This window comes from Sapajus apella, unplaced genomic scaffold (genome assembly GCF_009761245.1).
Source record: "Sapajus apella isolate SASKATOON/1434 unplaced genomic scaffold, GSC_monkey_1.0 scaffold8, whole genome shotgun sequence".
Taxonomy (NCBI): Eukaryota; Metazoa; Chordata; class Mammalia; order Primates; family Cebidae; genus Sapajus; species Sapajus apella.
The window spans coordinates 42,874,695-42,891,798 of NW_022436948.1; the positions used below are offsets into that span (position 1 = coordinate 42,874,695).

At 35.9% G+C, this 17,104-nt stretch overlaps 1 pseudogene across 1 annotated transcript in view; it reads right to left on the bottom strand.

Annotated features, from left to right (window-relative positions):
* Window positions 1-16,775, bottom strand: part of LOC116550651 — a 76,873-nt pseudogene extending 60,098 nt beyond the window's left edge. The window contains exon 1 of the transcript XR_004268517.1: window positions 16,669-16,775. The product of XR_004268517.1 is annotated as a mitogen-activated protein kinase kinase kinase 3 pseudogene (transcript). The remainder of the gene's footprint in view (window positions 1-16,668) is intronic.
* Between the last annotated feature and the right edge of the window lie 329 nt (window positions 16,776-17,104).

Consider the following 17,104-nt stretch of genomic DNA (forward strand, 5'->3'; position numbering starts at 1 on the left):
AAGAAAACAATATTTATTTCTGGAGTCAGTCCCCCAGGTGAGGTATAAATATAATTACGAGACTGCATAAATATATTTATACCACCCTGGTGAGACTACAATACTTTAAGTCTTATTTTTCATCCAGGGGAAATAAATGTTATTTTAAAAATCATAACTCATGCTATTGTTAATTCAATAATCACAATTGTGTATGGGGCTGCATTAGGGGAGAGTATATCACTAGTGTTTGGCCAGACAGCGAAACAATTAATAGAATCCCCATTTCCCCTAAGAGGTTTATTTGTCATGTCAAAGTTACTCTGGTCTGGTGCAACACAGATGGTGGTGTGACAGCACAAAATGATGAGTGCCACATTGTTCTTTCTAATGATCTTCTCCTGCTCAATTCATCTTGTTTTGCAGCTTTGGATCTCTGCTACATGCCTGTTTTTAAAATAGGGGACATCCAGTAGAGGAAGTCAAAGAGGATGCTGATTCTTTTGCTATTTTTCTGATTGTTAAGTGGGTCCAGAAAGTATTAAAACATACTGTGAATATGAAAATGAACAAAGATTATCAGCATTATCACATAAATGAAAAAAATAGTAAACTTTTCTTAAAAATAGTAGAATATATCTTGGTTTTATATGAAATGCATTCTGCTAAACTAATTATCTCTATGACATGGTTCTGGGTATGATAATAAAGAAAAACTTATACATATTAAAATGAACACAGTTAAATTATTACTCTCTTAATTTACTATTGAGAGGATATATAACAGGTTAGAGAATCAATAAAAAGATCAATAAAAATAGTGTAAAAGTCAATAGAGAAAATAAGATAGTTCATATAATGAGGAATCTCAAATTCAAAAACTGACATTATAGTAGTATACTATTAAAATATGCCTTGATTAAAATGGATGCTTTTGTCAATTGAGTTGACGATTCAGGAATAAATTAAAATTACATTCAAATTTGTACTGTTCTGAAATTCATTGTATGACTTTTCACTTTTTGCTCTTCTGTAATTTCTGCTTGTTTAGATGTTGAGGTAAATGCTAAATATGAACAGAAGTTTCCTTAATCCTGTAAATCTTGCCAGACTTTGTCCTGGGAATAATAGCTATAAAATATGGAATAGTTTTCGGCAACTTTTAGAATCTCTGCAACTCTTAACGACATTCAGCATACATGTAAACCATAGATTTTAAACTATGTTTTAAAATGTTTGCAATAATATTTTAAATCAGCAATTATACCAACTCCATATTTGGAGAAGAATGTCATTTGTAATCTTTCACCAATTTACAAGTATTAAACTTGATAAGCATTACCTTGAATCATAAATTATAATCATCGTCCAGCCAAATTTTTTCTTTTCTTTCTTTTTTTTTTAGAGAGACAAGGTCTTGGTCTCATTTTGACCAGACAGGAGTAAAAAGGTACAATCACAGATCCCAGCAACTTCAGACACCTGGGCTTAGGGTATTCTTCTGCCTCAGCCTCCTGAGTAGCTAGTGCTATAGACACATAACACTGTGCACAGCTAATCAATTTTTTTTGTATAGATGAAGTCTTGCAATGTTGACCAGACTGGTCTAGTACTCCTGGCCTCAGGTGATCTTTCTGCCTCGGCCTTCCACAGCCAAGTTTTCATTCTGTTTTTAACTAAAATAGAAAATCTTTCACAATAAGACTTTTTAAATGGCTTTAATTTTATATCACTGTGGATATCCGAATCAAACTTCCTTCTAAGTCAATGAAGCAGTTTATTCCAGACTTCAGATTCATTAACTCCTAATTCACCTTTTACACTTTCAACTCTGAAATGTCTGTTCTATTGCAGCATTTTGATGTTGTTTGTAAATCTGTCCAATGATAAATATTTTTAAACCTATTTTTTTCTCCAAAAATGAGAAAACATTCAAATGCTAGGAAAAACTCTCTGTAAATGCATATTAATACTTTGGTTATACTTTTGTCTTCAGTGATAAAAGTTACAATATTTTGATGCTGAAATGATAGCTTTAGGCTCTGCAAGATACTAAATGTACTCCTGAGATGTTCTACTAAAACAAGCTGCATGTAATCATTCAAATGGTCTTTCCTGGCAATATAGGTGTCATAAAGTAATGATTTTCATATCACTTCCTATTTTATCTTGGTGAACACCTTCCCCTTTTACTGACAGCATACTTCACGGGGGAAAACTAGGCACCCATTTATTGCCAATTTTTTCATGAGCACGCTGAAAGATTATATATTCACTAGATGAAACATGATTGCAATGAAAGATTTCACAATGTTCTTCAATACCAAATCAAGAATATAGATGTATATTATTGACTACCAGCTGGACTCTGGATATGACAATTTGCAGGATTGGCATTCAGGTATAACCTGTTTTTATTTGTTTTATTTACTTGTTTTCATCATAGAGTGGTTGGTGTTTTTCCTTATTAGACACAGAAGTGCTGTTCTGTTAAGATTAATTTCAGTACATGTTTCCTAGTGTACACTACAAAAGAAAAATATTACCCCGGTAGCACATTTTTCAGTAATAAACCATACAAAAAGGCATCATGCACTTCTACCTTACACTGCACATAGCAAAAAGCTTATTCATATGCTTGGATATGCATGGTCTTGTCTACTGAAAAATGAAATATGCCCATCATGTTTTAGTAATTGCTTTTCCACGTTATATGTTATGTATATGTATGTGCAAATTCTGAGTTGGGCCTTAAAAGAAGGCACTCCTTTCTCTTTGTCTGGGAAATGTTGAGACTAAGAACAGACTTCGTGGACCTAGAGATAAAATGGTGAGTTGAGGAGGGTAGAGGCCTCCTTCTAGCCTTGGATTATATGTGAGTAAGAAATAAACTTTGGTCTTGTTAATCAATTTTATTTATTTATCTGTGTTATAGAAGCTAAGTTGAGCTCTAATATAATCTAATCTATATTAGAAAAAGATTACATCTATCATAATAAATCTGGTTGTATCTATATCTATAGTTATTAGAGAACTGCTTAATATTTCTGAGCTTCAGCATTTGAATCTATAAAATATAGATGAAAACACCTACCTTACATAGTTGTTGCAAGGATTAAATGAGAGGAAATATGTGAAGTGCTTTAGCAAAGTTTCCAGTGTTATGAGTAAATACTCAACAGAGTTCAACTATTACTATTGAATTTGACATTTTGGTGCTTCGGAATACAACTAAATTATCAAATTATTTTTTGTGTGAATAGAGATTAATTTAATGAAGTTCTGTTGCTTTAACCACTCAGTGTTGGGATACATTAGTCTGATTCTAGACCTGTCCGGTCAATACATCACCAGTCAGAAAGCTCACTCTAGCCAGTGATCATGGTTCCCTCAGCTGATTTCTGGTTTGAGTATGTTTTATGCATTAAACAAAATAATGGTTGTAAATTGATTGGCATGTTGTAACATGTGGTAAGTCTTTGATAATTGGAGACTATTACTATTTGATTATTATTATTATAGTTATTTTTTGCTGTTATGTATTCTTCAGCTTAGTGGTGAAGAAAAAATGATCCAAAGATTTAAAGTGGTTTCTTCAAAGCTCTTCCTCCAGGATTTGGAAACAAGATGGCTGACTAGAGGCAGCCAGGAAGAAAATCTCCCACCAAGAGTCCAGGCCATGGAGAAAACTGGCACACTCTAAGAAAATACTCAGAGGAAAGGCATTGAGAGGGGACAGAAAAAGGACACAGACCCTGGGATAAAGAGGGTGGAAGTTGGGACTATGCATGGGGCTGCCGAGCACCAGGACTTGTCCTTGGCCCCCCCTCCCCCCACCCCGTGGTTCCTGGGGAACGGATGAGTTGAACAGGCCAGGAGCGGCCTGCTTTCACAAGGGACTTCCAGAATCCTAGCTGCAAGAGACCCCACAAGCCCTATGACACTTGGGATGGCAGGGAGAGAAGTTTGGAGAGGCAGCAAGGGCAGGACTCTAGCTTGTGAGGAGCCCAGAAGGTTTTGCATGGGGAGGGCTGCAGTGGAGCATGGCCAGGAATGCCTATTCACCAAGGCTTGCCATGCTTTCTAGGTGCCCTTGGACTTTGGTGACTGGCAGACCTTGACAGAGAAGGGCAGTGTTGCCTGTGGGTTGGGGGCAGTCTGATCTGAGCATCCCCCTGTCTGCTGGCCTCTCCTAGGGCCCCAGCCTTCCCACCTCCACTTACAGCTCAGCCTTAGTTGCCCAAATAGGGTGCTTCCTGGGGCCCATCGTTATAGCTCCTTTACTGGAAGACCATACCTAGCAGACCATAGCTAACCATTGTAGAGTTGCACCAATGTGCAACCATCCACTTGCAGCTTCCCTTGACTGAACCTCATCCCACTGCTTTGTCCATGAGCCCAGCTCGTCCCCATGAACCACTTTGCTGGCACATGTACATGAGCAGACTTCCTCTCCCCTTGTCTCCTGTCATGTGCACATGCATCCTGTTGCCCCATTGCTGCCGGCACAAGTGTGCACACACGGACACTGCTGCTTCTTTTCTGACGATGTGTGAAGGCCAGCTACTGCCACCACCGGTGCCCTGGCCCTGCCAATGTGTATGCACCCCACTGCACCATCACTCTTACTGATGTGTGTGCAGATGGGGGCCCTGCTGCCATCATCCTCAAGAATATCTGTGGTTGGTATCCCACTTTAGAGGGTTGTTGCCAAGGGACAGGAAACACTGGTCTGCATGCAGTACTGTGGGTGTCTAACCTCAAGGGGCTAAAGAACAAAGCCAGGAAACCAGTACCAGCCCCTCAGGGCTAGGGAACACAGTTTAAAAGTGATGATCCCTCTTTCCCCCACTGAAATCTTCCAGGATGAAGCCAGTTGATTGAATCCACCTTACACCACAATTAAACTCTCAGGGGAATCAAAAATAAAAGCAAAATACAAACCCAAATCTTATCCGAAAGACAGCAACTTCAAAGATTAAAGGTCAATCAGCCCCCACAGATAAGACAGCACAAGTGCAAGAACTCTGGCAACTCAAAGAGCCACAGCGCCTTCTTACCTCCTAAAAACCATACTAGTTAACCAGCAATGGTTATTTACAAGGTTGAAATGGATGAAATAACATACATATAATTCAGGATCCAGACAGAAATGAAGATCATTGAGATTCAAGAGAGAATTGAAACCCAACCCAAGGAGTCTAAGGAATCCGGTAAAATAATATAAAAAATGTAAAACCAAACTGAACGGATAGAGCCCACAACTCACTACATCATTTCATAATAGAGTTGGTAGAATTGACAGCAGAATAGATTAGGCTGAGGAAAGGATTCCAGAGGTCAAAGACTGGTGCTTTGAATCAACTGAATCAGACAGAAAGATAAAAGAAGACAAAGAAAGAACAAAACCTCAAAGAAATATGAAATTATATAAAGAGACCAAATCTGTGACTCATTGGCATCTGTGAAAGAGAGAGAGAGGAAGAAAGCAACTCGGAAAACATATTGGAGGATATTGTTCATGAAAGCTTTCCCAACTTACCTAGAGAGGCCAACATACAAATTTAAGAAATGCAGAGAACCCCATTAAGATACTATACAAGATGACCATCATTCAGACACGTAGTCATTAGATTCTCCAAGTTCAATGTGAAAGAAAAAAAATACATAAAAAGCAGCTAGAAATTAGGAGCAGGCCATGTACAAGGGGAACCATCAAGGCTAAGAGCACACCTTCCAGCAGTAACCCAAACAGCATGCTACTAGTACAAAACAGACAGATGGACTAATAGAACAGGTTAGAGAACCCAGAAATAAAGCCACACACCTACAACCATCTGATCTTCAACAAAGTTGACAAAAATAAGCAATGGAGAGAGATTCCTTATTCAACAAATGGTGCTTGGATAACTGGTTAGCCGTATGCAGAAGATTGAAACTGGACTCTTTCTTTTCATCAAGGACTGTTTCCTTTCATCATACAAAAATCAATTCAAGGTGAATGCAAGACTTAAGTATAAGACTTAAAACGATAAAACCCCAAAAGAAACCTAGGAAATACCATTCTGGACATAAGCCCTGGCAAAGATACTATGGCAAAGATACAGAAAGTGATTGCAATATAAACAAAAAATTGACAAATGGGACCTAATTAAAAAGAGTTTTTGCACAGCAAAGGAAACTATCAACAAAGTAAACAATAACCTACATAAGGAGAAACATTTTGCAAGCTATGTATTCAACAAAGGTTTAATATCCAGAATCTGTAAGAAACTTAAACAAATCAGTAAGCAAAAAACAAACAACCTCATTAAAAAGTGGCAAAATACATGAATGGACATTTTTCTAAAGAGGTCATACATGCAGCCAACAAGCATAATAATAATAATTTAAAAAATGCAACATCGCTAATCATTAGAGAAATGCAGATCAAAACCACAATGAGATACCATCTCATCTAAGTCAGAACGTCCATTATTAGAAAGGGAAAAATCGACAGATGCTGGCAAGGCAATAGAGAAAAGGGAACACTTAGACACTGCTGGTGGATATGTAAATTAGTTCAGCCACTGTGGAAAGTTATGTCATTTCTCAAAGAACTTAAAACAAAACTACCATTCGACCCACCAATCCCATTTTTGGGTATACATACAAAGGAATATCAATCATTCTATTAGAAAAATACATGCCCTTGTATGTTAATTGTAGCACTATTCACAATAGCAAAGACATGGAATCAACCTAAATTCTCACCAATGGTAGACAGGATAAAGAAAATGTGGTACGTACACACATGAAATACTACCTAGCTATGACGAAGGATGAGATCATGTTTTTTGTAACAGCGTGGATGGATCTGGAGGCCATTATCCTAAGCAAACATAGAAATAGAAACCCAGGTACTGCATATTCTGATTTACAAGTGTGAGCTAAACATTGAGTACCCATGGAACAATAGATTCTGGGAAGTCCTTGAAGTTGGAGGCTGGGAGGAGAATAAGGATCAAAAAGCTACCTATCAGGCACTAGGCTTATTGAACCTGGGAATCAAAATAATCTGTATACCAAATCTCTGTGACAATCCATTTACCTATATAACAAACCTGCACATGATCCCCTGAAGCGATAACAAAAGTATTTTTTTTTAAAAGACAAAATTCCTTCTCTATTCTATGTATTTTCACTTTTGAGAAAAGTAGATTAAATCAAACTGGCTTAAGTAATAAGAAAGATTTTGTTTAAAAGATGCTGTGGTAGCTGACAGTGTCAAAGGCAAAGCTGACCACTCAGTTTATGGGTGTATGTGTTTCTTGGTGCCTGCAGTGTGGAATTTTTTTTCCCAAGAAATGAACGTTTTCTGTATTTAATCTTTTGAGCATTTTACCATAATATTTTAAGATACAGGTAATTGTATAGATTTACTTCAGACTTTAAATTCCTTGGGAAAGGCCTTAACATTTTCATATAAAAGTTTCATTATGATTCCTGTTATACTGGGCATAGTGGTTAGAAGCTGGACTCTAGAATTAGACACCAGTGTTTGAATCTTGATTTTGCCATATACTGGATTTGGGACTGCAGAAAATTAAATTCTCTGAGCCACAGTTTTCCACCTTAAAGTCAGAATACGAAGAATACCCATTTTGTAGAGTTATTGTAATCATTGAGTTAATATATGCAATGTATATACAAGAGAGATTAATGTTATTATTATTACTACAGAAACACAGTTTTAAAAATAATTTTGTCTTGAAAATGTAAAATATTTTAAGTGTCAAAAAATTGATTTAATGTTAATTATTTAAATCTAAAGCTTGGTATCTTTCGTAATTTTTTGAAAATATTTAGTCTAATCTTCGAAATATAGCTCTTTGTGTTCTAATTGCACAGATGCTAGAGCTTTTAAGCCATATCTCATATTTCTATTATGTTCTTTTTGCATATTCTGTCTTTTTATACATGAATGGAGATATTTTCAAAAGCCAAGTGGCCCTTTGCTTTCAAGTGCCAAGTAGTCCTTTGCTTTTAACATAATTGAAACTTAAGAATCATTGATAAACACAACCTTGTGCATGCTGGGATGAAAAACTTGCCGGTTCAAATCTCTGCACAGTGCCACACTGTTGAAAATTATGCACTTTTATTAATACCTTGAACTCTTTTACCAAGATACTGTTTTTAAAAATTGACCAGTTTATCAGCAGGATGGAATCAACCTTGCTCTATCTTAGCTGGCACTGAGGCAGGATCACTGGTCCTGATTCACCCTTTACTTCGGTTGTGTTTCATTTGTGCCTTTCCTTGTCTTTTTTTCCTGTAGCAGTTCTCCTTGAGACCATCTCAATACATCAACACCTTCTATTCAATTGGAAGTTAGGGTTAGAGATGTAAGCCCTGTTTTCATTAAAGTCTCCTTGACACCTATATAAATTTACCTGCACTTCCCTCACAAACCTAATCCGAACTGAGATTTTCCAAGATGCAGACTTTGCCAGGCCACACAGCCTCTTGTTTTAACTTCCTCTGGGGAAATAGCAGCTTGTATAATTGATTGCTTAATATAGAGACTAATTATGTGTATAAGAATCAAAAAGATCTTCTCTCAGGTGATCTTGGGTTCATCTTCTGTGTAACTATTTGGCAATTTTTCTGGATCGAAAGTATTTTTCAATTGTTACCCGACCTAAAATATTTTAAGATATTTTATTGTAGAAGGAGAGATGACATGTAGACATATACCTGTAAACCAACATGGGAAGAGTACTCTAAAAGTAGTGAAATGAATATGTTTTAGAAATGTAGATGATAAAATAATTCCCCCACTGCCCCCCTGCTCAGGCCCTGCCAAAAGATAAGCAAAAGGCAATACCCGACTTGGCAATTCGGCTTTTGTGAGCCAGCTTGGAATGTGATTATTGTGTATGTAGAAGAAACATGTTAATGAATCCAAATCATTGATGCCCAAATAGGTTTAGATCCCAATTCCTCTTAAATAGGGGGCTGCTTGTCTTTCTGAGACTCTGCTACTTTTTTGCCCCTTCAATATTTTGGGTTAAAAATATTTAAATTAAATTTAGTAAAAAGGAGAGAATTTGGCACTTTGAAGTAGACAAAATACTTTTAATATGAGTTGCTTGATTTTGTGTAAAATTATGGAATTAAAGGCTTTACTTAATTTAAACACAAGTGTTCAGGAATTCATCTGTCAGGGAAGGTGTGATATACCTGCTTTCTGCCACAGATGAGAGTCAGATGCATTACAATCCTGCTGTGGTTCTCTCTCCCTTTTCTTTCAAGTATTAGTGAAAGTAGTTTCTGATCCAGGAGGGCTATTTGTCATAGATTACATTTATTTCTGTGTCTTAGTTCTCATTATGGAGAACATCATTGGAAAGACATCACACTTTCATAGATGACTAATCTGTGATTAAGACAGATCACTCATTGCTTCATAAGTAACATCTGGCATCAAAGATAATTCCATTGACTTGAAATCTCATAAAATGTAACATCATTAGATTGAAGAAAAGACTGTCATTATTTCTAGTTATAATGAAAGATTTCTACCAGAAAGTCACATAAGGGCACTTTATAATTTTCCCCAAAGATCTATAAAGTGTCAAACACATTTTTTGAAGTTATCCTAGAAGTTTGCTTCCCCATGATAGAAGATCCTTGAACAGTGAGGAAGAAGGTGTAATGCTGAGGAACAGAACATGCTTTGCAGAGTGGCTTCCAATTTGCTGACACTTGTTTTGCTGACCTATAACCACAGACACCAAAAGAAGAGAAAATTGATTTCTAATGAAAAATGTTTCCGTAGCCAATATGGTTCATAAACATTATTGCTTTCCCTCCAGATAATAAATTTTAGTGAAAAAATTCTTCACAGAATTACATCATTGATGGGTTTGAGTTGATGAGAAAGCTTTATTGTTTTCTGGAAATAAATAAAGAATTCTTTCATTGTTTTCCCAATCTATAATGATGTTAAGTCAATGCTGGGGACTCTCCTGACTTTATATTGGGCAATTGTTTCTTTAACAAACATAATAACATAAATCACAGTTATTAATAATATGCTCCCAAATTATTATAGAGTAATAATAAAGACTCAGAGAATAATAATAAAGAATTTCTTTAAAGACAATTCTTATTTGGAGCTTTAATTCAGAAACTAAATATTTTCAAGAATTTTATTTACACTAACTCTGATTGCTTGATTGTTTTTGAAAAGTTTTGCTCATCCATCTTTCTTAGAGTACAATGAAAAATTTCCGTCTATACTATTATTCCTTGAAGATAATGTAATTTTAAAGGAATTAAAATAATATGTACTTAAGGTGAAAAGGAGTATGAGTTGATGGTTATTATACACTTTTCATTTATAGTACATCAAATAATGTGTTTATAAATTGAAAAATCTATCAATGCTATGGCATATTAAAACATTCATACACACAGGAAAGCATTTTCTATTTTTAATTTGCATATTTTTAACTGATGATTTTTCCTTCTCTAAGAAACAGGTGGGATAGAATCAAAAAGCAGAAGGGGGTTGAATATATGGTACATAGAAAGTTGTTTCCGTGAATACTACCTTAAATTCTGATTATATTATCATGAAGAGTTTTCTGTATTTTAAATAAATAATTTTAGAAAAGCCATCCACATTGATATATATTTTCCCCTGCCAAAGCATTATGCTTCCTTTAGATCTTGGTTACCCTGTTTGCAAAAGAAAACCAAAACTGAAATTCCAAAACCCCCCAAAAAACCACAAACACAAAAAACTGTCAAATAAACTCTATATTTATTCAAATGATCATAAAATGACAGACTTAAGAAAGACTAAGAATGTATTTACTAAATAAATTATCTTGAAGCTTTGTGTATTAATGGATATGTGTGTATGAACTTAAAATACAAAGGCATTTAGGGACTACATAAATTGTTTTTTTAAAATTTGACGTTAATCTTTGAAGAAAAGGGAATTAACATTTTACTTTATTTTTATTTTAAATAAAAATTCTTTTCATATTAAAAGATGGGGTTTCGGGGCCGAGAGCAGTGGCTCACGCCTGTAATCCCAGCACTTTGGGAGGCCGAGGCAGGCAGATCACGAGGTCAAGAGATCAAGACCATCCTGGCCATGGTGTAACCCCATCTCTACTAAAAATACAAAAATTAGCTGGGTGTGGTGGCACACGCCTGTGGTCCCAGCTACTCAGGAGGCTGAGGCAGAAGAATGGCTTGAACCCAGGAGGTGGAGGTTGCAGTGAGTCGAGACTGCACCACTGTACTCCAGCCTGGCAACAGAGCAAGACTACATCTCAAAAAAAAAAATAAAAATAAATAAAAATAAAAAATCCATATATATATATATATATATATATATATATATATATACACATATACATATATAAAAGATGGAGTTTCACCATGATGGCCAGGCTGGTTTTGAACTCCTGACCTCAGGTGCTCCACCCACCTCAGCCTCCCAGATTGCTAGGATTACAGGCGTGAGTCACCATGCCCAGCCGGGAATTAACATTTTTAAATTACTTTGTCAGTGGTTCTACATTTATATCTTTAAATATTTTTCATAATTCTATAATATATTTTTACTCAGGCCATTGAAGCTCAGAAAAGTTAAGTAAAGCATTCAGGTTTACACAGGTATTGCATGCTGGAAATACATTTCAAATATATGAACACCTAACTTAAAAAGCCTATGTTCTTTCCATTACATCTCTCTGGGGACATCACTGTTTGTTCAATTATCAGAGTCTTAGAGAAGTCTACTTCTTGTGAAAATATTGATTAGCTGTCAGCAACAGTAAGACCTATAGTTAGCTTTTAGTTATGTAGGTTTTCTACATGAGGAAAAGTTGTCTGGAATGAAAACGTTTCTGTTAAATGGGAGACGCAAGGCCCATTTAAAATAAGAAAAAGGGTGTAAAGGGTCTGTTATTTTACCCTGTTTGCAAAGTAACAAGTGAGTCTGCAGTCACACACACACACACACACACACACACACACACACACACTCACACAGCCCTCAAGAACATAATATTTTAATATTTCTAGGTCAGAGAAATCATTTTTTTGCTTACGGCAAAAAGCAGCATCCAGAGCAATAACTTGCCACAGCCTCTCACGTTCCAGTTCTCACAGGCTGAGATGATGAATACCACGTGTTTATCTACCGGTGCAACGTGTTACATCACAGAAGAACCCCAAACTTTCACTGGGGTAGTCTGTAGAGAGATTACTCATATTACCTTAGACTATAAGTAAATCTCTAGCATAGCAGAGGACAGTATTTCTAGATTTAGTCCTCTGGAATGTGAGGAAAAAGTCTCTGGGTGGCAGTGGGGGACAAAAGGCTGTCATCTTTTGTATTGTGGAATGTCTCTAAATCTTTCTAGAGGAATACACCATCACTAGCTTCCATATTCAAACATATCCTTTGCTCAAAAGGCCTAGAATATGCAGGAATTTAAGACTGTCATAGAAACTTGTCTCTCAACAAAGCCTTGGCACCAATAATTCCCGTTTTATTGGACCACTTCTATAACCCCTGGTTTGAACTGCAGCTTTTATATTTGATGAGCTATTCTTTATTTTTATTTCTTTTCTTTCTATATTTTGGTGAGATTATTACCCCCAGAAAACAGAACATAAAACAGCAGCTTAAGTCTGAGTAGTCTAGTTGAAAGTATGAAGTTCGGCACTAGGAGCAAGAGATACAGTGAGTGAAACAGGGAAGGAAGGAGGAAAAGCCAAGACAAGCTCACACTTTCACATTTCCTCCTTGTGGTCCTTCAGATATTCCAGGTTCTGAGGGCAGGTGTCCTTCTGTCTCCTTGTGTCTCATGATGAATGATGGTTGGTACAACGTTGTATTATATCACATCAGTCACATATTTTGTTGCTTCAACTCCTTTCCTTCACCTCCTGTTCTTGCTTCCACGCCCCCAAATCAAGCATTTTCTCCTTTACCTTCGCTTCAGGCTCTACTTTCCAGAGAACATTGGCCAAGACAAGTGTTTTGAAGTTTAAGAAACACTTCCACAAACATCATCTTACGTACATCATTTAAAATTAAGATTTTTTTTTTTTTTTTTTGAGACAGAATTTCGCTCTTGTTACCCAGGCTGGAGTGCAATGGTGTGATCTCGGCTCACCGCAACCTCCGCCTCCTGGGTTCAGGCAATTCTCCTGCCTCAGCCTCCTGAGTAGCTGGGATTACAGGTGTGCCCCACCATGCCCAGCTAATTTTTTGTATTTTTAGTAGAGACGGGGTTTCACCATGTTGACCAGGATGGTCTCGAGCTCTTGACCTCGTGATCCACCCGCCTCTGCCTCCTAAAGTGCTGGGATTACAGGCGTGAGCCACTGCGCCCGGCCGAAATTAAGATATTTTAAAATAAAAATATCATGAACATAGTTGAACTATTAAATTGTTTAAAGTTCTTATGTAGAAAAACAGCAATCTGCCTCCCTGCTCTGCCAATTCAATACCCAAAGCTGTTTTTCAACTTTTGAGCAGTAAGTTTCATTTACTTAAGTATTTGTTTTACATGTGTATGGAGTTTCAAAAAATATCAAGTTGAGGGAGGATCCCTTTACTACTTTATAGATAGTTGAGGGGTTATCACCTCTACAATGGTTAGGCTTATTTCATCTGCTGATTTCATTCACCTATTTGTTTTTCTTTTGATTAATAATTGCCTTATTTGTCAATTTGCTTTTTATACATACCTATAATCAATTTTCCCCAAATTTTCTAGCACAATCTACTGAATACCAATAATCCTATTCCAAAGCACCATAATATTACATAATATTTCAGTTTTATTTATTTTCTTAGAAATCTCCTCTCCCACATCTCTATCCATTTGCTCCAATCTGGAATGTTTAATCTCTAGGACTAGTGCACAAATATTACCCTGGCATTTTCCTTAGCTTCCTCCTCTGTTAGATATTCTTTTTTGTGAATCATTTCTTCCAGTTTTTGGTTTACTTTTTCATTTTGCTGGCACACGTTTTTAGCTTTCTTAAGAAGATCAACGTTTTGAGAACCTTTGAACTAAGCCAGTTTATGGGGTTCATCTAGGTTGAAAGTTGGAGAGAAAGATCACTTGGATTTAGCTCAACTTACCTTGATTTATACCAAACTAGAAAACAATATTAGAAAACATATGGGATCTGTATATGAGGTATATATGTGTAAGTGTTTACAGCCCTGATTCTGCTCAAAGTTTTGTGGTCAGTGCAGCCCGGACGTAGTACATAAACCTCAAGGTCCTAAATACTACAACTGTATGCTTGCTGCTTTTAATTCTATTAACTTGGTAGAAGGGGTCATGTCAGCATTCAAGGGTCTGACTAATGCTTTCCTGTCTTATATGTTACTGTAGCATTTGGCTGTGACTCAATCCTCTTTGTTTATGTGAAAATGTTTTTATTTTCCTTGAATTCTTGATTTATAGTTTGGCTAGAGGGAATATTCCGAATTGAAAATCACTTTTCCCCACAATTTTGGATGCTTGGCCTAACTTTCTATTAACCTCCAACATTACTCTTAAGTAATCCAATGTCACCCTCACTTTTATTCACTTCATTGTGTCACTTTTTTTTTTTTCCCACTTTTACAACTTTGTGATCTTCCCTATAACCCATTGAGTTACTTCCCTCACTAGCCTTCTCCCACCTGCTCCCCACCTCCACTACATTGGTAGCAGTTCCCGGGGTAGAAAGGCAGGGAACTTTCTGGTTAGATGCAAATTTATTACCTGCTGTTGGCTCTCTTTAGGAACTTCTATAAATATATTTTATTTTTAACTGACAAATGACAATTATATATATTTATGGGGCACTTTTCATAGTTCTATAAAATGTCTTTAGGTTTCTCTTCTATTGATTTATATCACCAGGACTGTACAATTTAAGAAAGATCTATATTGATCAAAAGAATATACCTGATATGTTCGACAATGAAATCCAGAGATGAATCATAGGAGTTTAGCAATGACGCCAAGTAAAAATGAAAATTATGGTTAAAGAACTGTATGCACATTTATAACATTGATAATGTGGAAATAATCAACAAAAATCAGTGAGTTTGAGAAGAAAGTTTAATAATTCCTGTATACTCACTTTTTAAACTAGGGAATGATAAATGAATAATATCTTAATCTAGTAATTAAAGAAATAATGGTTTGAGTATGTCTTGAAATTATAAATGTAATCTACTTCAAAACCGATTTAATAATTAGCAATCATCCACTGTAAGAACTCAATTATGATACTCTCTTTGGATGAAGAAGATATCAAATTATTAATATTTCTTCTTATGTCCCCCCGTCTTTTAAGGAAGAAGTATTCATTTCTCGTTGTATCTTCTGGAGCAACTGTTTTGAATAAAGAAATCAGGTAATTGGTGAGAAGAGACCTTGCAGTTGAGAGCCTAGGCAGAGCAGGTGGTAAGTATCACTTAACATAGATTTGATAAAAATAGAAGAATAAGGATTTCATGAAACACTGCATGTATTCATTTACTTTCTGAGACCAATACATATTCTAATTGCTTTTAAATTGTTGTTAGCTTTTTTATTGATATTTCCTCAACGGAAATTTATGCTGTGATTGAGCCACAAGAGAGTTTAACTTTAGGTGGTATGCCTTTGCAAATACTAGCCTATGTATTTTATAAGATTACACTTACCAGTTTACATATATTCAGTGTTTTAAGAGAAAAAAATACGGTAAGCAAAATTCCTTTGTTAACCTCTTCAATTGAAAAACAAAATAGTAGTGATAACAAAAAATAAGTTAACTATCATTCCTTTTTCATTTTCCCACTTGTCACTCATAGATCTTGGCAAAAACAATTTATCTGTGGTATAAATACAGGTCTATTTATTTCTCGTACAATTGTAGGATAGAGTTAATAGAGCTTTAGAGTTGTAAGGGACCTAGAAGTTTAAGTGACTTGTCCAAGTTCCGTCAGGCAGTTAATAGCAGAGAATGAATTAGAATTCAAGTTTTTGGGCTGATGATTTTCTTTGCACAATAGTATGCTGTCTCTAAAGCTGTGAATCTAAAATTCTGACGTAGAATAGTCATTGGGAATCACTAGACAATCTCTCAGAACTGGGGTCAAATGCAGAGATATGTGTTCTTAAGTACCCCAGTTGTCAGAGTCCACACTTGGGTATACATTGTCTTAAGGTTGCTTCTCTTAAAGCTGTTAGCGGTCACTGGCTTTCACAAAACGTTTATATCAAAATGTTAATGGTTTCCAGTCCTGATTAATGATAGTGGAGTGATTTTTGTTTTCATCCTTGCAGAAAGAAATCAGAGAAAATCTGATCTCATTGTGTGTTACTGTAAACTTTTAAATTGAAAACTGATTATTATTAAAATAAGTATGCAAAGTGGTTATTTCACATCACGGTTGACTGGGATTAACCTTTTTGATACCTGCACAAATCTTTAGCAGTTTAAATCATTTAAATCTCAGTCCTAGAAACTCGTCTCAAATTCCTTTTCTGTGGGCAATAACAACTTTTAGGGGAATGGAATTTCTGTATCTCTCATCTTCAGCATTATTTCATGTTTTTCTTCATCAGCATTATAAAACTTTATGAACCTGGGCCGGAATGCAACAATGTAGCTTACAGTCCATTGGCGTTGCTGCAATCAGTCTTCTGAGACGCATTTGTGGACATGATTTTGCAGGTAATGGGCTGTTTCAGTTCTGCTTGAGTTTTCATTGCCATCTCCATCCCAGCAACAGCTGTGTTTTGCTGTTGTCCTTTGGAATACATAAATAAAGGGGAGAACATGGGTATTCCTTTTAATGTTACTTCCCAATCGATACTTGTTATAACTAAATAGAGTGTTTAGTTGCATTGTGAGAAAGATGTTATGAAAATTCACATTCTGAAAGTTTCTTGTCGAATTCCAGTAAGCCTTGTTTTTGGCAAATCAACTGTTTTAGTGAAATAATCATGTTCTTTCACAAGAAAATGGAAAATAAAACAATGCAAATAAAGTCATTTGGTTTAGAAGAGGTTATAGAATTATCCAATTCAGAGGTTGACAAGCTATGACC